The 26,199-nt window shown below is 42.8% G+C and overlaps 1 protein-coding gene across 4 annotated transcripts in view; it reads right to left on the reverse strand.

The window, feature by feature from the left end:
- The window catches only part of Unc-13-4a (BAI1 associated protein 3), a 139,364-nt gene that overhangs the window by 95,175 nt on the left and 17,990 nt on the right, over nucleotides 1-26,199 (reverse strand). For 3 of the 4 annotated variants that reach the window (XM_076810939.1, XM_076810929.1, XM_076810912.1), the window contains exon 1: nucleotides 24,622-24,914. The exons of the other annotated variant lie outside the window; for it this stretch is intronic. The gene's annotated coding sequence lies outside the window, so the exon portion shown is untranslated. Of the gene's footprint in view, nucleotides 1-24,621; nucleotides 24,915-26,199 lie in introns of those variants that run through there. 4 annotated transcript variants of the gene reach the window in all.

Raw genomic sequence — 26,199 nt, forward strand, 5'->3', positions numbered from 1 at the left:
TTGATTTTCAGAGGAATTTCTTAGGGGGTCTTAGGGAGAAGAATCATTAACAGAAACCTGTATTAGTGGAAGTATTTTTTGAGCGTTAGATAGTTGCCGGACCACGAATGACGCGCAAGGGCGCCTGGTATTTTCAAAACCTCATCTGGCTGACACTTGGTCTGTCAGTCAGCGCCTCGTAGACCTGCGGCCGCCGTATTGGGTTTAATTTTTTTTATTTGAAGCTTTGGTTTAACTGAAATTTGAAAATCTGGAATCCGATTTCTGGAGGGTATTGGATTCCTAGACTTTCTAAAATTTAGTTTATTCTCTAAAGTGGGGGTGGTCAAGTTTAGTAATTTAATTGATTTGGTGTAATTTTTTTTATTTGAAGCTTTGGTTTAACTGAAATTTGAAAATCTGGAATCCGATTTCTGGAGGGTATTGGATTCCCAGACTTTCTAAAATTTAGTTTATTCTCTAAAGTGGAGGTGGTCAAATTTAGTAATTTAATTGATTTGGTTTAATTTTTTTTTATTTGAAGCTTTGGTTTAACTGAAATTTGAAAATCTGGAATCCGATTTCTGGAGGGTATTGGATTCCCAGACTTTCTAAAATTTAGTTTATTCTCTAAAGTGGAGGTGGTCAAGTTTAGTAATTTAATTGATTTGGTTTAATTTTTTTTATTTGAAGCTTTGGTTTAACTGAAATTTGAAAATCTGGAATCCGATTTCTGGAGGGTGTTGGATTCCTAGACTTTCTAAAATTTAGTTTATTCTCTAAAGTGGGGGTGGTCAAGTTTAGTAATTTAATTGATTTGGTTTAATTTTTTTTATTTGAAGCTTTGGTTTAACTGAAACCAACGCGACAACTACCTCACGGATACACCAACACTTTCACCAGGATTTCCCTTTCCTGTAATTCGTTACCACCTGCAACCAGCTCATTCCCGCCAATAGACAACGTTTCCTAAAACTACGTTACTAAAACTCCACCCCTAAAGGGAATCTTCGACTCTGCCTTGTAACCAGCGAAAGAGTCTCAAAGCAGTCCAAATGTATACCTCGCACGATGTAACTTGGAGGGACTCATACAACTCAATGTTAATTGCCATAGTCACCTTTGTTCAAGTTTAGTTTGTTAAATACAGTTTCGTTGTTAATGTTAATGTGCGGTGCCTCGATTCATTCAAATGCAACCTTCAATCACATCTTCTCCAGTGATCTCTTGCGGTCGTAAGACACCGCAGAGAGACTGACGTTGCGCCGCCGGAGATTCGCGCCCTCCAAAAACAGGCGACGCATAGCTCACAACAGTATTCACAGTTTGGATGCACGTATTCTTGATTAATTATGAGATATGGATTTTCCTACGGGTTCTAAAATGGCGCTGCTTAAAATCTCTTAATCGACAGAAGCAATCTGTTTGGGGGAATCGCGTGTACGGCAGGCAAAAGTACCTAGTAGCGCGAGACACACAGCTGTCAGAAGTATGATAGATATGGCAACATTTCATGCTCGAGTGCCATTATATTACAAAAAGATAACATCCCGTCAGAGGATCGATGTCGATTCTTTCCACGTCAACAAAACATTCTACATTGGATATTAGTCCTTTCTGCAGTGAAACGTGGTAGAATTAAATCCGATGCTTCAAGAATTCCCACGTTTCGACGCGAACTCTCTTGCTAAATTCGAGAATCCGAAAAACGCAAGCAAAAAATCAGAATTACGTAGTCGCCAAGAATTCCGGTTTTCTCACTGTGAACTTCGTCGCGACTTCAAAGTTAACTGTTCCAAACAAACTAACAAGTAGATACCGAGGAAAAGAGAGAACACTTCCAGCGAACTACTAACGAAACTTAAATGTCATGACCGACCTCCGCCCCTTTCCAATTAAAAGAAAACGAAACAGAAATAAAAGTCGAGCGATATTTCACCCCCTTAAAGTAAACTTCATAAACGATCAAGAGCAGCTAATCTTGTTTCTTATAACATTGCGATATTATTTCTCTTCTCTCCTCCATTCACCCTTCGGCCAGTCATCCTATGATCAAACACTCGTTTCACGAGGCAATCATAATGTGCGCGTGCCTGCTCGTCTATCAGAGTCCCTATTTTCGCGAAACCTATGAGTTGATGAAGCTTGACAGGAAATTTATGGGGAAAAACAGGGGGATCGTACGATTGGGAACGTTAGGAGAGTTCGATGCGGTGGTTAAGCTGGCTGTAAAAGATTATCGGTGAGTCAGCCTGGGTAAATCACGACACGGAACGAGCATATGTACTAATGCATAAATGCACGAAAGGGGAGGCGTGCGAGAGGCCCTAAAACTCGAAGTTCGATTCTATCTAGCGTCTCGACTTGGTGTGCGTGACACCCACCACGCAGCGGCATGGTTTTCCGAGTGCACGTGCGGTTGCATTGTACATCGTGCAAGCATCGATTTCTGGGGGCCAATGTATGCCGAAGCCGCGGGTGAAACGCGACGGTCCGACGCTTTTTAGGCGGACTATCTGCTAGCCACTTTTATCACACTCGGTGTTCCCGTTTCCCTGCTCTGTAAATTGCCACTATCACGTTCGGAAGATGTCACAGAACTGAGAAAGAAGGAATTACTGCGACGTGGTTGTACCAGGGCTTGAATAGGTTTCGAAAATAACTGTTTCAGACTGTTATATAAAGGTTCTGACTGAAAGAGTTATGAAGAACCTTTATTCGGAATAACCGTTACAAAGAACCTAAATATCAGACTATATAAGTATAAGTTACGGTTCCTATATAGCTCTATAACTTTTATTTTTTAGGTTCTATAACTCTTATTTTTTAGGTTCTATGACTTTTATTTTTTAGGTTCTATATAAGTTACAAAGCGGTTATAGAACCGATTCTTGTAACGATTTTACAGAATTTTACAGTAAATGAAATCGCAACATATTACGGCTATAGATTACTCTGTGTAACCAAATTGTTTAAAAATTATTATAAATAAGTAAGCAAATATATATTATGTACAATAACGGTTTCAAGCCCTGGGTTGTACACTTTTCAAACTGTATTTTTACACCTTCGTTATGCCATCTGTCTTCTCCGCTACCCTCTCATCAAATCACTCCAGATATAGGTCATTTTTAGGATTTTATTTACAAAAAAGTAAACGTCGTAGGGACAAAATACTTTTTGGGCTGTATTTGTAAAACAAAATTCTACATTTTATCTAATACCGCTGTCTGTTGGTGGCTGTGACTGACCAGGAGATACAAAAATATCAATAAACCGCGGAAATTCTTAAAGTTTATAAGATTGTTCGTGGAATCATCTGCGATCATAGCAAAATATTGTAATCCCATGTGTTGCCAGACGTTTGAACCACAAACATAAAAAAACAGGTAATTTTACGCATGAAACTATTTATAAAAAGAAAACGATTGGTCGCACAGTTATCACCATAGACGATTCCACGGAGAATTTAGTAATGAACGAAATCCCCCAAGAAGTTTTGAAATCCGTCGGTTATTTTTTTCATTAGAACTTCCACAGCTTAAAGAAAAGCACGTCTAAAGTTTAACTGCTGTAGAAACGAACGAGTCACCTTTATTTATACCTGCAGACTACATCGTTACGAATTTCGACGCTAAATTTTAACTGGACATTCTTCAGATGATTTACCTACTACCAAAAAAATATACCTAAAAACAAAACGATTTTTTGGAAAACTTTAATGAGGGGCACCCTTAACGTTCGAAGGTATCGACACCGTTCAATACCGAAACGATTTTAAAATTACATAAAAATGATTACATGCGTTACACACCGCTCCTTCGATCTTCTATTTAAAACAACCAGACTCTCTTTAGTTTAATATAACTTAATTTTATATATTCTATTTTCCGCCCGTTTCTCACCCTTTGTTTGCTATCGTACTGCCTCAACGTGCCCTTAAACGCAGACAAAAATACACTACCCCTTCGCTGTGACACTAAGAAACCGCACGATCCCTTTCCCTTTCATCGTATACATTTCAAAGCCCACTAAACGCAATGATCGAGTGCCGTGGAGCTTCGAGGAAACTTTCCAGCAAATCGACTCCCTCGCACGTTTCATCAGCTTCCCGTCCCCGCGAGACAAAGGGGGAATCTTGCTGAAGCCGAGGCGCACGGACGGCAACCCGCTCTAAACTCGAACGAATAACAAACCGCATCGATCGTTCGCCGGTAGGTCCTGCTAATTAATCCCCCTGTTCCCCCGTTTCGCCGGCGACGAAAGCGTTCGTCGCGATTCCAATTGCCCCGGAAACCCGGCTAATTATAACCCAATCGCGATCGATCGCCCCCGTCCAAGACTGTCATCGGTCCTGTCGCGTTTAATCGCGCGTTAACTACGCACACAGCGAGCCCAGCGTCGCTCGATTCGAACGAGGGGCGGGCAATATCGGTTGGCGGTTTTCTTCACGATCGAGCTGCCACGCGTTGTACACCGCGCGTCCAAAGGATTTCCTGGGTGGCGTCGTTTCAATTTCCACCGCCCCCTCCCAGCGAAGCCCCCGTGACACGATTCAATAGCCTGGCCTAGCAGCGCGAACCCCGCGACGGGGGAGGAAGGCAAATCGGCGTGCACCCATTGTACACACTTCTTTATCGATTTCATGAGGCAACAGCGTTGCAGTTTTGTCGCTTTTTATTTCTTCACTTTGAACGAGCCCGACTTATTGTGCGGACGCTCTTTGTCGGTCCTCTGCGAGCGACGAGATGCTCGGTGCACAGGCGAGCGGGAAATTGGCTTTATTCAAGGAGAGGGCGGGAGTCGGCGAAACGGTCGTCACGTGTTGTCGCGTAACGCGATCGGCAAAGCGTTAGAATCGATACGTGTACCGAAAGTGGTTCTTCCGTTCGAGCAAAGCGGCTCGATGCTGATCGCGAGCTTCCGGGGAGAATTCCGCTCTGTGCCGCTCGTTGTGGAAGACGTGGGTCTTTCCGGGCGCATTGGATTGCTGTTGGGCAACGATGCAACGATAACGCTGCAGTTTAATATTTGTTGGGATTGGCTGGGTTGAGTTATGCTGCGGCAGTTAGATAACTAATACGCTCGTACGACCGGAGTAAACCCAGCTTTGCAGCTTGTACGCAGCACTCGCTGTGGGTGAAAGATGCACAGTCTGTTAGTCGGCGAGGATGGCCCATCTACCAAACATGATTCGGGAATGCGTAGGGAAAGTTTATCGCGTCGGCAAAGTAGAATGAAGTGTATTCAAGTGTCGTATTTTGATCGTGAGTACGAGAGGCTGTTTCCACTTTCCATCGCGCCTGCAGTGCTAGCTTCTTTCGAGGGGGCTTCAATTCTATGGAAGGGCGTTATTTCCAGAGGGGAATAAATATGAAGGGAGCATTTAATCGCGAAAGAGGATAGATTCGGAGGGCGCGCGCTACCGGGGGAAGAAATGGTGGCCGTAGGTGAGCCAAGCATCCAGTGGAACGAAGGAAGATTTAAAGAGGCAAGTTCTGAAAGAACGTTGATGCTCGAGCGGCAAAGAAAGGGAGGAGAGGAGATACGAGCAGTGAAATACAAGAGAGTGAAATTAAGAGAAAAAGGGAGCCAACGCTAGGTACCATCCGTTTCTTTTGCAGAGACGACCATCTTCATCCTCGGCACTTGAAAGCTCTTCATACTCCATGCGCTTCAAGCACTTAGTGCACAAGAATTCTTTGGCATGCTATAAGAGCGCACAGATTATCTTGATTGAGAAGCTCCATCGTTTATGTGTATTTTACTGTCAATTGCGCTCGTTCTGGCGTGATCGTTACATTCAGAAGTAATTGTGGCGCATCGAAATTATTTCGTTGCAAAGCCTCGTCGTAAAGTGAACGCAAAGTGCAAAAACCATAATAAATGTTCCATTCACCTGCTTTCTGAGTGATCGCACATTTTGTACATTTTTTTTTTATTGCGAGATTATGGATAGGGAGAAGCGGAGTATAACCGGATACACGGGTCAGTCCGAGTAAGGTGAATGTCCCAATTTCTGCTCATTTAAGCGATAACTCGTCATAAAGAAGGTGTAAAAAATTTGTTTGCGATCAAAGTTTGCAGAGTAAGTGAGTAATTCTTTAATAACGAATCAACCAATTCAAAAACTATTAACAAAGATGTTTTAAGATTGTTAATTATTAGTAATTTCTAATTAAATATATAATGCTCTAAATGTCCGTATTTCTGCTCGTGAAAAATAGCGATGTATGCGTTGCCCCAAGCGCGTGCAACACTCGCGTAAATGTTTAAATAGTTTAGAATTATTTTGTTGCAACCATAGTACAAACGCATATAATAATAAGAAAAATACAAAATGATCAGAAATGGGAACATGACCAGGAATTGGGACATTCACCTTATCATTGTTTCTCTAAAAGAAGAGCTGAGTATGCGGTCAAGCGTGGTGTTACATTCGAATAGACCTTACGGCTGTATAAAATCAATCGTAGAGCGAAGACCGTCGCAGTTTTCCATCCAGAGAAGTTTAAAAATTTCGTGTTGAAGAGTTACTGGCACTTTTGATTTTTGTTTACTAGATAAATTAAAATAAATTTATGTGCAAGTTAATATTTGTTAAAATAACTTTCCTTTTCACTTCTGAAATAATAGTTCCAAAGGTTTTATAATTAAATTATTTTTACATTTCTTTTAAAAGTATTACCCACATCTATAGTATAAAACTGGGCACTTGGATACTTCCGAAATGTCTTGTTTTCCTGTGAGCCGAATAGCTTTTTCATTTTCTGATTCTGTAAGGTCCAATTAAGATTTCTAGCGGCGTCCAAAGTTTATTTTACCATCGGACTTTTCGCTAGCAGGAAAACACACATTAGGCACCCGGGTTTGCCCCACTTTCCCCTACCAATGACAGCTTCCTTGGAATTATCATTCTTCTACCCGTGTTCTTTCAACGAATTAAGTAAGCATATCCAATTTTGTCCAACCACTATCGAGCCAATAAATAATACCGGCAATCCAGCAGGTAAATGAGGAAGTATTTACCTCAGCTGCAATAACGATGCCAGAGCAAAGTACAGCTGTATGCCATCATGAATTCAACCTTCAGCAAAATAACGCTTGAAATATATGACATTAATATCGGTTCTGCAAATATTACCCCGCTCTGCAGTATGATTTATTCCATCCATGTGTACAGCTGCGAGCTGGCGACAACGAATGTTTCCTTTAAAAATGGGGAATACTGCGCGCAAGACAAAACTACTTACACTGCGTTCCACATTAGAGCGTACTCGTTTCGCGCCAGGATACACTGTTGATTGGTAGCAAACCAGCACGGAAGGTGCTACGACCAATCGCGAAAGTGCCACGACCAATCGCGTGTGTCAGATCCGTGGGAGCTGCGCAGATCGGTCGCAAATCGGTAGGGGCGTTGGTACGCTCTTATATGGAACGCAGTGTTGCTACAACTCCGGAGCAGTCAAATGGTACGTCAAATAAGACGTACGTTTCTGTGAACTATGTCCTGTGTTCTCTACCCGAATCGGGTCAAAATCGCCACCACATGTTACCACACACCCCACGCAGATGAATTATTTTCCAACCCTTCGTTTGCGACGAAGCGAAAAAGCGCTCGCAATATCCCAGAAGCACCCTCGCTCTCTAGAAAAACTAGTTATCAGCGTAGCGATAGCGTTCGTTTGTGCGGAGATTCTCGATGATCCGTGTAAAGCTTCCCTTTCAGGGTAGGTACCCTGTAATATATATGTACGTGATCGTCGCGATTCACTCTAATGCGAACGTGGAAATATTTTTGTACCAACGATTCGTAAGAAGGTTCTCAAACGCTTTACGAACAGTTCGTGCGATATATGCGATCAGCTTTTTGAACGGAACCACTGGCATTTGTGGGTGTTGATGTTGGCTTTTGACCATTGGCATAGATGGCTGTACCAGGTTCCAGCATCCACGAAAATTTACGAGCTTCGAGTGATTTCGAAGAGTGTTGTGGGAAATATGCTGATTTTGAAAATGGACGACTTAAATGATAATTATTATGAACTTTGTATTTCGGCTGGTATTAGTGTAGCAGAAATTGAATGAATAAATATTTTTATCCGTACAAGTGTTTCATTTGTATTTTAAAATGTCCCTTTTTTGAAGAAGCTCCGATTTCCCAGGTGCATTAAACGTCACGGAACATACGGTATATTTGCACAAAATATTTCTCTGTTTTTTGTCAAACAAAAGCAGTCTCTGTGAGAATAGGTGCGACACATTGTGCACGAGAACACGCGGCGAGTGTGCAAGGCACAAATATCGCTGGACAGAACAGCTCGGATTCCCAACGCCTCTTGGGTGCGCTTCGAATTGTATTCAGGAAAAATTTCACCAATAAATCCGTAAAAAGTGGTCGCAATCGACTGTGCTAATTGATTCTGTGTGGAAAAATTAATATGAATTAATAGACGTGAACATTCTTTATCAGATGCAATTGATACTGAAATTCATGGATTTTCTAGTAATGGCTACTTTAACGGGGGAATCCTATTTTATGGGCTAAAAACAGCAAAAACTGGGATTTTTAACGATGCTTGTATACATCTTTGATGAAATGGCAGTTCTTTTTTTTCTTCATTTTTAATAATAAATCTAGGAGTTAGGCATGATATTTAGCTTCTAGGTAATCTGAAATAGAAAAATAAAACTGCGTTTTACTTTATACACAGTTATGAAGCTTCAGTTTGATGAACCAGAATACCGATAAGTTATAAATACACTTCTTTTGTTACATAAGAAAATTGGCGCAAAACTGGATAGCGAAAGTTAAAGGTTCAGACCCTTTAATTTGAAAACTCGCCACACTCCTCAATTAACTTTTTGGTTTTATTCTGCTGCACCAAACTAAAGCTGTGTATGTATAAAGTAAAACGCCGTTTCATATTTCTATTCCGGATTACCTGGAAGATAAATATCATGCACACCAGCGGGCGACGAATTTTGCGCGGTGCGTTGGTGGATCATGCATAACCCCTATGTTTATTATTAAAACTTAATAATAAAATAACTGCAGCTTCTGCAAAGGTGAATAAAAACATGGTCCAAATTTCAGATAAATCGAATCACTTATCTCTTAAAAAAAGATCCCAAATTTTACTATGTTTCTAAAATCCAAAATAGAATTCCCCCTTAAGTGTCGATATCCTCGATATGTTTCAAGTTTTGGAGGAGTATTCAGGTTATACTTCCGCAGGGGAAAAAATCGACAGACCGAACGGCTGGGGCTGGGATTCGAGCTCGAATCTCTCGTTTGCCAGATGACTGCACCAATTAATTGAGCTATCTCGCCTGTCGTCGAGTCTTTTCTCTCTAAAAAGTCTGATATTCGAAATGGCTGGCCGAGCTGTACGCGGCTGCGTAGAAAGCTCAGACTAAGGAATAGCCGAGCGTAGAGGCACGGCGGCGAATTCTTTGCAGCTGTCGATGGATTCGTAAGCGGACGCAAGCGAAAAGGAAAAGTAGTTCAATCATAATGGATAGTGGCTGCCCTGTGAACACGTGGCTCAACTACAGCCTATACCTGTCGCGACTTATAACGAATTAAAGTAGGCGATCATGCAGTGTCCGTCTGGTTTAATTCACGCTGTTATGTGTTTGCGCCAGTTTCCCACGGAAAGTCGTAATGTAGGAAATGTTAACTTCTAACAACGATACGCTTCGATTAGGTATTCATTAAATTGATTGCCCACTTGAAAAGGCGAGCATACGCTACGGAATAGAAGCCAGTGGCTGGAACGATGCACTTGTTAATTAAAACGAAATTCACGCCAGAATGAACATACGCGCATCCACTAATAAAACTTTTACATTTGCATATGCATGGAATATTTGATCAGCTTATTCAAACAGACATATTATGCTTCGCGTTACTCTCCTACAAATGTAACAAGAATACCATACACGTAATTATGAGTGAACTTATAACACACTTGAAGCCTGAATTCCTCCGGCTTCCTTAGACTCGAGCAGCTCACCCGACAATGGGATTAAAGCAAACTATTTTCTCCCACATGATAAATGCAAATGGCCATGCTACACATTCTCCCGCGCGATATACGAATAATTCCCGCATTATTTTTCTCATTTGCCCGTTGTAAATGTTTTCGCTGTTCCGCGCTACGAACTTCTCCACTCTTAACGTTTACCCCGACAAATTGGCACGTCAATTAACATACAAATAGTGCGCGCCGTCTTCCTACCCGCTGAAAACGTTCCCTTTCGCGGCGACGCGAAAGAATTCACCTTCGGAAAACGTAGCAGCCGCGCGGCTGGAATTCTAACGAATTCCGAGTTGCAAATTTCCATCTGACGGCGCCGGTGTTGGTGAGCTTTGAACGTTCTCGAATCAGCCGCTCCCCCTGCGATCATGTCGCTTTATTTTCAACCGGGTTCCGGCATTTTAATTGCATTTTTAACGCGATTCCGGGTGTCGGGAGCGTCTGCGCCGCTCGAGGAAAGTTTGAAGGGCGCCAGCACTGATAGAGCGAACGATCGCTCCTTATCGATCTAACCCGAGGACTCAAGCGCGTCTCTCTTCCCAATTCGCTGCTTCGTGTATTCTCACCTCGCCTTTTATTTACGCAGGGTCTTGGAAGCGTAGCGATGGCCAATCAGAAAATTAATTTCCATAATATTGGAAACGCGTTTCTCCTCGAGTTCCGAATGGAGGGTGGCTTCTGCTGTTTAGAAAAGCGAAATGAGCTCCTGCAACATTGGGGGTCTTCAATATGCTTCGAATCACTTTGAATATTATTAGAATTCTACAAATGTTATGTTTCGGCGGTGCTTCAAAGGTTCAGTAGCTCTTAGAAGCCTCTATGGCTTGCGTACGAGTTTTTCGCTGATATTGATATCAGCACGGGGACGGAAAATGAAGTCGCCGATGCAACGGGCAAGCTATTGCAGTCCACGCAACATGCAACACCGCGACCATCGATCATTTCTCTCCGCTGCGGTACCAATTGACAGTATCACTCGCGCACGTTCAATGAACGTCAAACCAAAATGTTTCCTGGCCACTCTTTTTATCTTTTACTTCGCGCGCACCGCCAGCTTCCAATATAAGAGAACCCGACGGCTTCATAAATAATGTATGTATGTATATTCGTGGGTCGTGGACACGATATATGGAAACCAACGCCGACGAATATCCATCGATAGTGCATCCGCTCGATACCGTGCCGCCAGTAGCGCGATGTTGGTTAGCCAGCTTTGCGTAAGCCCGGACTCGCTCAAGTGTCTGTCTGACGTAAGTGCCGACTAGAAGCTACTTCCGCAGCATATTACTCATCACCGTTTCGGCTTTCCGTTCCGAGGTCTGCGAATACAAATTCGTTTGCGCGAGTTTCACTTACTCGTCCATTAGCCGAAGCCAACCTCTCCTCGCTAATTAATCACCGTTACTGAATATTGCGCAGCGACCCCGGGGCAAAAGCAGAGAAAACGCGCGCAAAGCTCATAGGACACCAGTCATTAGTCAAGTGACACTTGAGACTCAATCAAAGCACGTCATCTCGATTTACCTTAGTAGTCGTAACTCGTGATTCGTCAAGAAACAGTCTCAGATATATATGTCTCATCGGTAAAAGATAATGGATCTGCATTCTCCTACCTCGGGGGTAACAGTAATTCGTGTTTCGCGTCAATTTTAATAAAGAAGTCTCGCGCGTCGACGGAAGACTACTCGAGAAGGGGCCATTAATTACCCTCGTGTTTCTTATTTTCTATTTTCGACCCCTTACTCACGACCTCGAATCGGGTGATTGACACAGAAGCAATTTCACGGATCACGGCCTCTTGTTCTCTCTCTCTCTCTCTCTCTTTCCCGCGTGCACAGGCACGTAATCATCGGAAGCACCTCCCTCTCGAGTACCCTTTTTCGAGGACGGGAGTAATGCTCTTGCAAGGTCCGACCGCCGCTTACACCAAGAGAATAGGAGAACGGCATTGCAGGCTTATTCGAAACGCGTTCGACACCCTGGCGCGATAGTGTCCGATGCACGTGATTATTTTCATCGAATAGCTGATTGTTAGACTTCAAAGTAAAATATAGAATAATATATTTATTAACAATAATTGATGTCCATGTTACAATAGTAAAATACAACTTTGCTAGCTACAACTGTTGCGTGATACTATGTCTCTGTACTATGGAGGCTTTGTGCAGACTGAACGGAAAAAACCGTCGCCTCCGCATCCTCCCCTGTGTCCCTAGAAACAGGCCGAAAAAGGTCGAGGAAAAACCCCAGGCGCCAAGAGGCCCAACGGTCCCCAACTGCTATCCTGCGTGTAGATATCGTTGCATTCCAACGCTGATGAAACTACGTTGAGATGGTAATGATAATCCGCGATAATGAGTAGGTACGCGGTTTTACGACGAAGTGAGAAGAAGAGGAAGGGAAAAGCAACAGAAATTTCGACCATTTCTGATTGGAAATATGTATATGTAATTATAATGTCGTGCGTAGGTTTGTCGATGGAATTTGCACACTGCAATTCGAGATACCCAATAGACGAATCATTTCGAGCATTTCACTCGTAGCTACATAGCTTTAGCTTCGCCTATTAATTGCCTATGATCCTCTGCATCTTTGCTTTAGTGTATTTAACTGCAACTACGTTCCCAGGAACGTACGCAGCGGCACGAGGGAAATTCATTTCTACGAACAGCTATGGGATTGAGTAATATCGCTCTGTCGCATAAACGACGGAACTTTCGACCCGTTCGTTGACGAGCGAATCGAATCAATTTGATTGCAGCGATAACTCGGAAATTTTCTCTCAACGATTTCGTGGCTGGTTAAATAACGCGAATAACACCAATTGAATGTTTACAAGGCGTCTGGCAAAGTATATTTTTATTCGTATAACGACCTCAATTAATCGTTTTGACACTTTTATGCGCACCGTGCGAGTAATTCAAACATTTTGGTATGCAAACGTAGAGAAAGGTCTGCTTTGTTACGAAGTGATGTTAAACAATGGGTTGCAGAATAAAATTCGCCGCGATCGCTGTATATTTCCGGTTATAACGTTGTTAAATGGGAGGAGATTTCGTGATAAAGCTGACTGCAGTCGCGGTAATTCGCCAGGTAGGTATGCAATGTGGCTCTCGTTTCGCTGGCAATTTTTGCGCGTTGCAGATATTCACGCCAACCCGTGGATATCCGTTCCCATTTCGCGCGGTTCAAAGCGACTGCGGCATAATGAACGTTAGTCAGAAGGTGTAGCTTAATTAATCCCAGCGTTTGGCATTAACAACATTGCTGTTCTGCGTGCGCGTACAATGGGAACCGCGGATCACGTGCTGTTCAGTTAATCTACCTAGCATTAATCACTTAGTCCACAAATTTTAAAACGATTCTCGTTTGCTAAGTGCATCGGACCAGTTCCTTCCAGAGACATATGTGGCACGGAAATGGAAAGCGAGCAAAGATGGATATACCGCGTAGCTGCAATTAAAATTCTCTGAATAACGTTCAACAGTGCTCGAGGTACTCGATAAGACCATTTATAGTCTGTCTAGCGACATTGTGCTTCGTCTACGGTATCCCTGTAATTACTGTTCCCAGATTATGTTACGAGTACCTCGAGGATTATTAATTGCACTTACTAACTACTTACAATTGCTATCGGTAAGTGCAAATTGGTTCCCGGCTCTTGTACTCTATCTGTTTCAAGTGCAAAAATTCTCGTCGGCGTTAAATAATTCATTGGAAGGCAGGGTAGGGATCGGAAGTCCTTCCGAACTTTCGTGTTTCCTTCGAGTTCTTCGCAAATGCAAAGAACGCCGATCGGATCGAGGCGAGCAGGGGAAAAGCGCTGCGAGGGTATTCGTTTTAACATTCTGATCGCGCTGAGATGGCAGATAAATCGGATTAAGGTTATGTTCCAGGGACCTTATAGGGAGCACACCCTTAAAACGTCGGCTTCGACCTGCGATCGATATAGGTCGTGCCACATGACAACTCACCTGCAAGATGGCACGGACGTTCTCCCTTTAAACCACTATTTTCGAGGGGCCAAAGAAACGAGAAGTTCGCGCGACGAGGATGTGAGCGCAATTTACGAAAACCCGCAGCATTTCTGCTTGCTTGTCGCGTAAACGCCGTGTCTGAGACTCGCGTCGCGATCCCCTTTTCTTTTTCTAATCGTTACAGTGGATGTCTGAAATCACTTCATTCGAATTGTTTAAAGAAGAAGTTTAGAAAGACCCTCTGCGTTTAAACAGATTCGGAGCCTTATCGTTTGTCTGATTTCCATATCGAGGTCCACGTCACGTTCATAATCGATTAGTCTCCCTATCGTAACAAAATCTAGGCGAATATAAGTCTCATCTATAATATTGAAACGAAAGAAAAAGTGGCAAAAGAACAGGGCAGTTTTTTTCACAAGCCTCTTTATAATTAGATGAAATAATTTCAGGTCGAACAGACTTGAACAGCAGCGGCAAGGTGGAACTTTAACTACCGATAATTTAAGCAACGACACCACGCGCCATTTAATGCTTGTTTCTTTGTGCGGGGAGGGTTTTATGTCGTTGAAAGTTGCCGTCTAAAAGCGTCAGGCGCCACTTTAACGGCTCTGTAAATTTCACGTGAGCCTGCACGCGAGCGCAGAGTGCCATCTTGAGGGCGCCTTTGAGGAAAGCTATTAAATAATTGCTCGCGCAGTTTAAAAGGGGTTATCGCGGAGATTCGCGACGTCACAATCTACAGCTCGGAGCTAAGCTCGCCGGCGAGTGTCGTCAAAGTGACGACAGCCATCGCGTTTCTCGTTATAACTTGGTAAATTCAACGTTTACCGGTTTCAAAAGTTATGGGGATGGTATCGCGACGTCGAGGAACGAGTTGGACGATCGGCTTACTGCACAGAAACGGAAATTCGCGATTGTCGAGCGTCAAGCGTGAAGCTCCAGGCTCGAAAGTCCCTCGCAAATATCGCGATTCGTCGAACACACTTGCTAAACATTCGGGTCGATTAAAATAGGTGCAACATTCGTCGATAAATGAAGTGAAATGTTTCGTAATTACGAGGGAAATGTTCCCAACGTTTTTAATTTAATTGTAAGAAGACTCGTTCCCTTCTTTGTATTCGGATAACTTCTTTCACGTCAAAGGTAATATTACCAAGAGGGAGGCACATCGAGTGTTGATCAAAGAGGGGATCGTTTCATGCCCCGCTCCTAGTGACATAATTCCACCCTCGGACCTTTTGTAAATACTGTGTTCCAATGGAGTTATTAAATTCGACGTCTCCTTGCGCGTTACACACGTACAGAGGTGATATCGATTAAATAGATCTACACTTCCATTGTGTACAAGTATTAATAACAATTGGCAGTGAAATGCGAAAAGGCAAAGGCCAAGAGTGAATATAAAATAATGGTATTCGATGCTGTGTCCTTTAAATCTCTGTAACTTTTACATACGAAGTGCAAAGAAACAAAACGAGTTGTGTTGAACGTGAATTTAATACGAGCCATTTAAATTAGTTACAGAACCGTGGTCGAACTAAACCCCATTGTCCTTAATTTCCAAACAATGTGAAAATATGCACGCGTGATCCCGAACAGCCAAGGTCATTTGCTTCGAAAAATCCACCTTGCTAAAGATCCACCGTAAATCTGGTCAATTAATTAATCTTCTCCCCTCAATGATTAAACGCGGTGTGCAGCGCGGAATAACGAGCCCGCGGGCTTCGTAATCTCGACGTTTCGTGCTCGTTGAATGAATTAAGAGCGAATAAAGGGAGTTTCTTTCGCAGTCACATTTAGCCTCAATTACCTTGTGTACTTGCGATGAGACTGTAGCTCGAACGAGAGAAATGTAGCGATAGATTCGTCCGGCGATCACGTTTGACGGTTCCAGTTACTGAGATCCTAATCGCAAAGGAAGAGACACGCTCTAGTGCTCATGCTTCACCATAAACGATGCTTAACAATCGCGCCTTCGCGACACTCAAAACCCGGCTTTTTATCGCTGGAACGAAAAGGGGGGATGGATATCTCGTGCAGGGTGAGCTCGCATCGGGGTGCAGCACGCGATATTAAAAAGTTACGAAGGAACTTTTCGTTCAACGTTCGAATTACCCAAGTTACTGTTCCCTTTTTTTTTTCTTCACTTTGCCCGTCTCTTGTTTCAATTTAGGTCACGTCGACGTCTTAGAACCGAACTTGCGAAGGCAATGTTAGAAATATCTAAAAGTGTAACAGGCAGCCGAAAAGAGACGAATGTTTGTGACTTTTTTTCTGAAAAAGCCGAAGCATATATTCTTACAGAACTTTTTGCACATAAAAGAGCAACATTTAAAGAAGATTTGGTAATTTTTTCGTAGAAATTTATTTACGTTTATAATAAAGTAACAACCGACATCTAAGAAGCCTTTTTAAAAATTTGGTTTTGCAGTGAGCATTACCATTCGGAACCAGGTTATCTAAAATCAAAAAACAAAACAGATTTCGTTAATATATTAATGTATCCTAAGATTGGCCGAGGGATTTTTCCGAAATATTAATTTAAACCAAAATGGCGGCTATTTGAAGTCGAAATCCCGATTTTTTTCGCGTGATTTTGCACGAAAAAATCAGAATTTCAATTTCTAATAGCCGCCATTTTGTTTAAATTAATATTTCAGAAAATTGCCTCCGTCAATCTGAGGATACATTAATATATTAACGAAATCCTTTTTGTATTTTTATTTTAAATAATCTGGTTCCGAATAGCAGTGCTCAGCCAAAGCAAATTTTTAAAAAGGCTCCTTGGATGTGGGTTGTTATTTTATTATAAAAGTAAATATTAATCTTCGAAAAAATTACCAAATGTTCTTTAAATGTTGCTCTTTGAAGCGCCAAAAGTTTTGTAAAAACGTGCGCTTCCGTTTCTTAAAAAAAATTCACAAATATTCGCCTCTTTTCGGTCGCCTGACTACGTACAACCCCTTAAAATAGCTCTCCAGCGAGGAGATAGTTTTCATGACAAACATTGACAAATTGATAAACGTTCGGTGGATTGAAATACTGGGATTGTTTATGAACCATATTTGAACTCGATATTTTAAAGAGGAAAATATAGAGAGCTTGCTACATCGGAGCAATAAAAACCATTTACTATTATAAGAGAAACAACGTGAAACCTCGGGACGTGAAACTCTAAAACCTTATACTCTCCATAAAACACCGTGGTACGTTTAAAAATGAATCCTCAACAATTCCACGATGCAAACCCGCGAAGCGTACGTCACAAAGCGAAAACAACAATCGACGATGAAAGAGGGACGATTATAATTCGCGATTTCCTTTCACGTTAACACGGGGCACGCCCGATAAATCGTCGACTCGTATCACTAGCTTGGCCGCTCGGCCGCGTTCCCATCGCGACTTCCTTGACGTTTGCTCTTGCCCTCGCCACGACAGCACGCTCTGACGCGGACATGGCAAACGTAGAACAGGAAAAAGGAATTCACTGTGGCGGCGGCAAATGGAAAATGTGTATTCGCGGACCACAGGGGCAGGGCATGCGTCGGACATCGGCATCTCCGTTACGTTAAATTAATTTCCACGTCGGCTATTTTCGCGACAATGCAGAGCTCCATTGCGCGAGTCGTTTCGCCGCGATCGCTTTAAAAGTGACCGGGGTAGCAATTACTATCGCCTTCCATCTACCCTCTCGCGATGAAATTGCTGAGATCTGTTGGCCATGAAATATGGCGCGCCGCTACCTTTGCCGTTATCCTCATTCAGAATATTTCATTCTGCCTCGTGCAAAAGAGCCTCTGAAAAATGTATCCTCTGTCGGATTTGAGGATGAATGGCACCTCGGAAATCGTCCAATGTCTCTGGTTTAGTTTCACATCCGAGACTCGCGAGCAGTTAGATGTCGCGATATATATTCGCTGGATTAAGCGGTAAAGAGAAGGATTTAGAGTGGCGAATTAGTTGTGGCTATAATAAACGGACATTCGAGAGCCTGATTACGGTAATTTCTGGACTTAACAGTTGAAGGATTTCCTATCTACAGAGTGTACGCGTAAAAAGGAGACGGAAGAGTAAAAACATGGGGGGGTGGAAAGTGTGCCGTTTCTAGAAAATGTGATTGACAAATATGTGAAGCTCTTAACAACTATTCAAACTCGTACAGCATTTAACCTGCCAAATCTGGAATTTCGCGAGTTCTGGCAGAGAGGGATTTTCCCCCTCGGCGTTCCTGATAGCGCTTAGGACGAGATTCGCACGAAAAATACAGAAGAATGTTGAAAAGGGTCCCAAGGGTAAGTAACAGCTTTCCTCTATTCTTTCCCGCGGGGTCAACGAGAGATTACAGCAGCATCGGAATCGAAAGTCGAGCAATGCCGCGGAAGTCGAAGATCGATCGATATACTACAGCCACGTACCTTTTTTTTTTTGCGGTGCTCTTGTGCGTTTCTAGCGAACACTTGATAAATTATTCGTCGTAATTGCTTCATAGCGAGGCTGGCTTAAAAGCAAGTTTTACCATGATATCGACTATAACGCGATCCAGCTGCGATCTGAACGCAACGGGTAATTCAGTTAACATCGCTCGCGAGTGCTTAAATATTGATTGTTCTAACAAACGACGTTTCGCGTAGGCGTTATTGCAGGTTTCGAATAAACACAGCTGCTCCGATGAGCACTGTGACGTCCATCGGGGTGGCTTAGTTTGTAACAATTAACGTTGATTATTGTTGAATTTTACCCGCTCGTCGCATTAGCACCCCCAGCTATTACACTCGTGACGCGGCGATGCGCGCGAATTAATTCACCGTTAATTAAGCAACAAATTTCTATTCATTCCACTGTATCCTTACAGAGTTGCAAGGTCCACTTGTTCGGAGAGATTAATAAGGATGGCTCCCGAAATGTTCAGTGTTAATTTGGGGGAAACTTCGCGTATTTGTAGCGTCAGCAGAGTTAAGGGATAAGTATTGCTTTTAATCGCGGAGACAGCAGTTTAAGGAACGAAACTTTGGAGGGTGTAATTAACCCCAGGAACTCTCTGACCTTACATTTTCATTCGTGCCTTGAATACTTCTTGCGCAGTAATTTATCGTAATATTCAGTCTGCGAGGTGTGAATGAAGTTCTGAATTAACACGAATATTACACGACAGGTGGACATCACTTCGGGCTTGAATTCAGCGCACAGAAACACAACAATAAAAGGAGTTCGTATATTCTGTCATGACCCCATTCTTCTGTTACTGTCGTTTCTGCATTGTTACCAGGCATTTTCAATTCATAATGTCCTTATCGAGGGGGCAGCCTGAAATTATTCATACAGAACTGCAAAAGCGTTTAATGAACAGTCGCCGCGATTATATACGAGATACCTACGATGTGTCGAATGCAAACGCGAAAACGATTGAAACCCGAAAAACAATGGTGTTCGGAAACAGGGTCAGATACAACAAATGTTTGCATAAGCTTCTTTCAATCTTTACTCTTTTATACGCTAAATGCATTTTCGATATTATATCCGCATAAATTCAACGTCGGATCTTTGAATGTACCTGAACTTCGCAAATTCCATTAAATTGAATTGGAAAAATCTTCGCGTGGAAGGTACTCGTTAATAAATCTACGGTTTTTTTTATAGATTTAGCAGTCAAGGGCCGAAATTCCTCGCGGAATAATTTATTTTTACTAAATGGAGAGGAGCAGCCGCGCTGATTACGCGCTCCCTCGTTTCAGCACCGATTTCGCTACGTACTCTTCCATTGTTCGCCGTATTTTCCCCAATAAACGGTTCATTAGCATCGATTTCGATGGCTGTAAGGAAGATATTGGAAAGTGCATAGCGTCGTGGTTTTGATATTAAGCTGACCGTGGTTATCCAGAAAAAATCGGGACGTCCGACCTATTCGTGGAGATTTTTATCGCGGCACAGGTTGTCTGCTTTACTTTTATCGCGCGTAACTTCTTCCTCTTCATTTTTCTCCCATATCATCGCCGGATCTTCATAGAATACGAAACACCTGCCACCTGCCAGTTAACACATTACAGGCCCACCAATGGAACACAATGAAATGTTCACGAACAGACGGGAAAGAGTGACCAAAAAAATACCCTCTTTTTGGTTCCACGATTTTGGAACTGAATTTTATGCGAAACTCATGATGAGACATCAATCACACGAAATTTTCCAGTTGAGGTGACAATTAGTTTCTGAGATATGGGAGGTGAAAGAAGTGAAAATTCGTTAACGTGACTTTTATGTGAATCCGATAATTTAAATAATTATTTCCAGGGGTTTTGCTGACAACTAACAATGAATTTGAATTTAGATTTTCAAAATTCACAATGGCCTATTCAACATGGTGGGCGATATATTAAAAAAGCACCCACTACACAGACATTTATATTTCTTGATTTTTGTGTTTTTTTCGTGAATTTTGAAAATCTAAATTCCAATTCGTTGTTAGCTGTCAGCAAAACCCCTGGAAATAATTGTTTAAATTATCGGACTGACATAGAAGTTCGTACATCGAAGCGTTTGGGTTGACGCGTTAACGAATTTTCACTTCTCTCATGTCCCATATCTCAGAAACTAATTGTCACCTCAATTGGAAAATTTTTTGTGATTTATGTCTCATCATAAGGTATCATTTGGCACAAAATTCAGTTACAAAAACGTGGGACCAAAGAGAGGCTAGAAAAGGCCTCATTTTTGGGTCACTCTTTTTAAGCACTTTTACTCGTTTCCTATTTCCTCGCGCGCACGCTATAAATCATGAATCGATTTCTGTGGTATCTCGAGGGGCTCGAGCTTTTAAAATCGTCGTACGTGACGTTATGAATTGTTCATGCGTTACGCGTAACTCTGACGTGTCCATGAACGATGCGAGCTTTCCATCTTTTCGCGCGTTCCCCAGACACGTATTTGTTTTTTGCTTCGATTACGATTCCGCTGCGTAACAATCGCTTTGGTCACGTACGATATTGAAGAAGACAATGCGGGCTGCCATCAGCTACATAATTTCGTTTGTACATTCGACAAATGACGAACTTAGAAATGAGAGTATTTTTAGGAAAAGGTAATTAGGAAGAAAGAAAGTTTTACAACGAAAAGTCATGGTGAATGCCAATCGATTTTGACAGTGAATGCAATTTTCATGAAACATCGGTATGATAATTGTAGCTATCCCTAGTTATTGCATAATAAAAGCCTCTCGATCGGATGTTCATTAGTAACTCGTTTCAATTGCAAAACAGAGGCGAATATCCAATAGATTTTTTAATTAGATTAATTAATTAAGGTTTTCGTATTTCACATCGACATCGGATTGAATAAGAACGAAGAAGATCTCGTTAGTCATTCCTCCTCGTGTCCATCGCGAAGTGAGTAGAATTGATAGCGACTTATGTAATTAGATTCAATTGAAAATTAGTATAATTGAGACAAACGAAAATACAATGTGGTCGATTTCAATTGTCTGGCAAATAACTCGTAGCACTGCAACTGCAAGTGAACTGTGCGTCAGAGAATTCTGACGACATGGAATAATAAGATGAGAAACAATATGGGACATTACTTTGCCAATAGTAAGTCTAGTCTAGCAGACGAAACGCATTTCTCCTTAATTCAATGCCTTCTTCTGCCCCGTTTACGTTTCATTTTCCTTCTGCCACTCCCCTATCTCGTTTCTAAGTTTTCATTATTATTATTCTTTATTATTTATTACGGCACAAGCTCAAGTTTTACAATAATGAATACAGTTGCATACGTACAAGGGAAACAAGACATTTAACAATACAAATTTAAAAATTGAAACTTCGTATGGATCCACAAAAAAAAATCAATGTGATCTGAGTATAAATTGGAAACGCTGACGATGCGATTGAATAGGATCACGAGTAGGTACCAAACTTAGATTTAATGTTGGAACAGTAAAAAGTTTTTAATCGCGATACAGAAGTGAGGAAATTTTACGGAATGAATTGTTGTAAATTATAGCAGATGGACTCTATTATTTGTACCTATACGTTGAATATTACGTGAAGTTATGGCCATGTTCTATAGTGTAAGCACTGTAAGCTGTAGAATACAATCAAAGTATGAGGCACATTAAAAGAAAAGATTGAGAATATCTGCCGAAAAAGTTGCAAAGAATACCATCTCCATTATTACCAATCCTAGTAGAATATTCTGTCCCACCGTAAAACTGCTACCCAGAGTTGGAAATAATCATGGAATTAAGAATTCCCGGGCACCCTTTGTACAGAATTTACCGTAATTGCGGATGGTGCTTTAACTGAACCTGGTATTCAGCGTCACGAAGTCAGGATAGGGGAAACGGGCGAACAAATAAATTAAGGTTAAATCACTGTTGTTATGCCACTGACGGCCACCATGGGAATTACGAGCCTAAAGGATGGCTTAAACCATGAAATAACTTCGAGATAACCAAAAACCCTTCAATTAGCATTTTCGTTTAGCGGTTAGAGACGGATGACAGTCTTTCGTACAACCTCAAACACGTAATGTAGTGGTTGTATATTCATAATGCATCATACCGCTTACTAACGAAGTAAAATTAATTCCAGCGTAACGTCACAAATGGGGTTTATCAAAATAATAGGAGAAGGTAATATCATTGAATAAATAATATTACTACACATTTTACTACAGCCACTTTAATTTCCCATTCCGTCCATAATATTTCCTATAATTTCCGCATCTGCGAATTCGAAGTTTCATTTTGAATTTCCAATCTTCTAGAAAATATAAAACACTCGTCAGCTTCCTGTTTTTGTTACTGACGCTGAAAATAGTATGCGATTTAAATGTTGAAACGTCCAGTGTTTAATATCGTTTTCTCGTTACCCTTACAATGCTATTATCATTACGTAAAATGAATTTCAATTTATATCCCGACATTCGAGCAGCACTCTATTCAGATTAAAATAACCACGGTATCGTAAATTACGATTGGGAAACCACACCTAAATGTTAAAGACATCGATACTTCTCCAGCGGAATATGTTTCGCTATCAAGACTACTTAGAGTCTTACTTCTCATTCGGAAATCTGCCAGAATTAAAGTAGATCCGTGGGTCCGTTGGAAAAATAAGCATCATTCTCGAAGAATGGAGCCGGCGTGAAAGATTCGTAACGAATCGAGAATCCTCGGTAAAGGGGTTGCAGGCATCGATACGGAAGTCCCGGAGGAACTGCTCGCCCCCGCGATAAATCAAAGTCCGACAGTTAAATTTATTCGCTTTGTTCAACAATAAGTCTTCGTCGATGGTTACCTTCCTCGTAGCTCCGCCGTCTATTAATATCCACTTCTGTTTATGTTCGAAAGTTTGATGAATCGACGGCTCGAATCCCCGAGGATTTATGCCCTCCTCGTTAAGATTCTAGTGTTTCGCGCGATCAGACTTCCACGTTCTTAACTTTAAGGCGAGAGCACGAAGGGGTTCGAAACTCTTATATACAACCACAAGTACTGTATATCACCGCCGCTGAAGCTAACAGCTTGGTATTTTAATTAAACGTAAGGTATATATTGCGGAAGAAATTGCGAGGATTACTAGTATCTATTGGAAGCACGGGTGGAGTTCGCTGTTGTGCAACAAAATAACGCTAGAATATGAAATATATCGAGGGAAGCCCTGAACGGAATTCAATCTACCTGGATCCAGTTATTTTAAAAACGCCCGGGCGTGCTCTAAAATTACGACATTCGGCCTTCAAAATCGGGGCTCGTCAATAAAAACTTTTTCATCGACCAGCAACGAACAATTTCACGCACGCGATTACCTTCGATACCCTTTCGCTTGATTACCCCGTTTTTACTCGAGAAAACGCAATCCCGTGGCCTATAGCTACTCTCGCCCTTCTACGTGAAACGAAAAAAAAGTACGATACGAAAGCGTAACGGTATACAGCGCAAATGTTCGCAGCTAAGAAGGGCTCACAGGGAATGGGGACGTGCAAATATGATAACAGCAGACAATGATTCCCTTGATTAAACGTGACGTATGTACGTTCGTCGTTCCGAAATGGAGTTATCTGTATGATCTCTAATCGAGCGTCTACGAACATTGATCATCGCGACAGGGAACGGCAGGACCTTGAAACGTTGAGTCTTACGACCTACGACACACTTTATTCGATACACCTTGGATCATCAAAACGAACCACTAGCATATCTAGCTAGAAAGAGCACAGTAGCACTTCAAATTCTCTAATAAATTTTTGTAAACCGATCCTAATATGAACCATAATATAGAATCCTGATAATCGATCACTATCTTTCAACCCCATTATCGTCGCCAAAATAAAAACCCAACACACACTTAATCCGGCCCACGGTATCGCAGATTCCATTTCAGAAAAATTCGCTGAAAGCGCTTTAAGGTAGAAAAATTCATACCCAATCACCGAATATCCCAAAACCTCGACTACGATCAACGATTGCAAAGCGCGCTGGCATCTTTGAAGCCGCATCTCGACTTTGGTTCCGAACAACGGACCGCGGCGAATGGCAATTGAAAAAGGTAAGTGTGGCCTGCTTCGAACAAGATAGCAGTTCTCGATGGGACGTTGTCTGAAGTGCGCTGACCCTGGGTACTCACCGCTCCCGTCGCTAGTGGTACGTGTCCTGTCCTGATGGGAGGACCCCAGGGAGATCCTCGGCAAGTTCCGCGTAGCTGGTGAAATCCGGTTGTCAGTGGACCGTGGTGCCGGGTTGCACGAAAAACGTCACGGCGATACGCGGCCGAATGAAAGGAAACGGTCGCGAATAGAACGAGCGGGACTTGCGAGTCGCGATGGAATAGCCACTTGTAGAGCCGGCGGATGACCGGGCGCGTAAACTAGACTGGCGGGTTGGCAAACAGGTGAGATGCCGTCGCGTGCCCGTCTTTCTCTGTCTCCCTCCCTCGGTCTCTTTCCATCCCACCCCGCCACCCTACTCCAATAACCCGGCTGGTCGGTGTTCCATCTCCCTCGATCTTGCTCCAGCTTTCCACGCATCCCCTCTGGCAACACGCTCCTCCCTACTCCGGCGCTTCAGACTCGCCATCCCTCCTAACCTGGCGCGAATCAACCCCCAGATTCTGTGCTAGCTTCGCCCCTGCCGGTCGCATTTACTGCGTATGCTTCTTTCTCTTCCGAGGCATCTTCCGGAATTCTGAGGGATGCTCCCACCACGGGCGGATCAACGATCGGGTATCTATCACGGTCGCGCCGATTTTTTACGCGACGTTGGTCGCCTTTATTCAGCGAGATGCTGTTTTCCAGCTCCACTGGTGAAACACTTTTGCCGCCACTTTCGTCTCGTTTATTATTCCCCTTTGGCTTCGTCTCGGTCGTTTCGCTTCTTACGACCACCGTCGCGTTCCGCTCTGTTTCTGTTCCCAACCCCGTTCGACTCACGCCCCGCGCTTGTTGTCCCCTGTCTCTCTCCCGCGTGGAAACCACCCTGCCTTCCCCTAATTCTGCTTTTCACTCTTCTCCCCTGCGCCGTTCCCTCTTTCGCCCCCGTTCAGTTTGTCCCTTTCTCCGTTCCGCACTCCCCCCGCTGGTCTCCTGCCCCCTCGCTCTCTGATAACCCTACCTAGGAGCATGGCGTTCCCCCTACCCCCTGCAGGGGTTACAACCGGAGGTACTTGCGTGCGCAGCCCGTCCATCGATCTATTTCAGCTCACCTACGCTCCTGGCAAGCCTGGCCTGTACCTGCCGCTGCCCTGCCTACGCATTCATACCGGGCTAAGGTGTGGACGAAGGGGCAGAGATGTTTTATTGTGAGCCAGAACGTAACCCCCACCCTCCGGGGACAATGTTAACTGCGTACCAGTGCCCGTAATAATAAGGAGGGACTTCGGTGGATCGAACGGGAAGGGACATCGATCAAAACCGTTCCCAATAGAATAATCCATTTCTCTTTCGATCCGAATGACGCATTCGTGACGTGGAAGATTCGATTCTTCTTGTACATGGGAGCCATGGCGTTGCGGGGCTTTCGTTATCTGACGTAATAGGGAAACACGAATAAGGTTTCGATGAGGAGCTTTTTGGAAACTACAGGGAGCAGGGATAATGGCGGCACGATGCGTAATGCGGTGATTTCGCGTGGAAGAGAAAATGAAATAGTCGAAGCCGGGTCAAGAACTAATTCTGGGGTACCTACTGTACCGCGTGCACGTGGTTTA

Source organism: Andrena cerasifolii, chromosome 1, assembly GCF_050908995.1.
Source record: "Andrena cerasifolii isolate SP2316 chromosome 1, iyAndCera1_principal, whole genome shotgun sequence".
NCBI classification, from domain to species: Eukaryota; Metazoa; Arthropoda; class Insecta; order Hymenoptera; family Andrenidae; genus Andrena; species Andrena cerasifolii.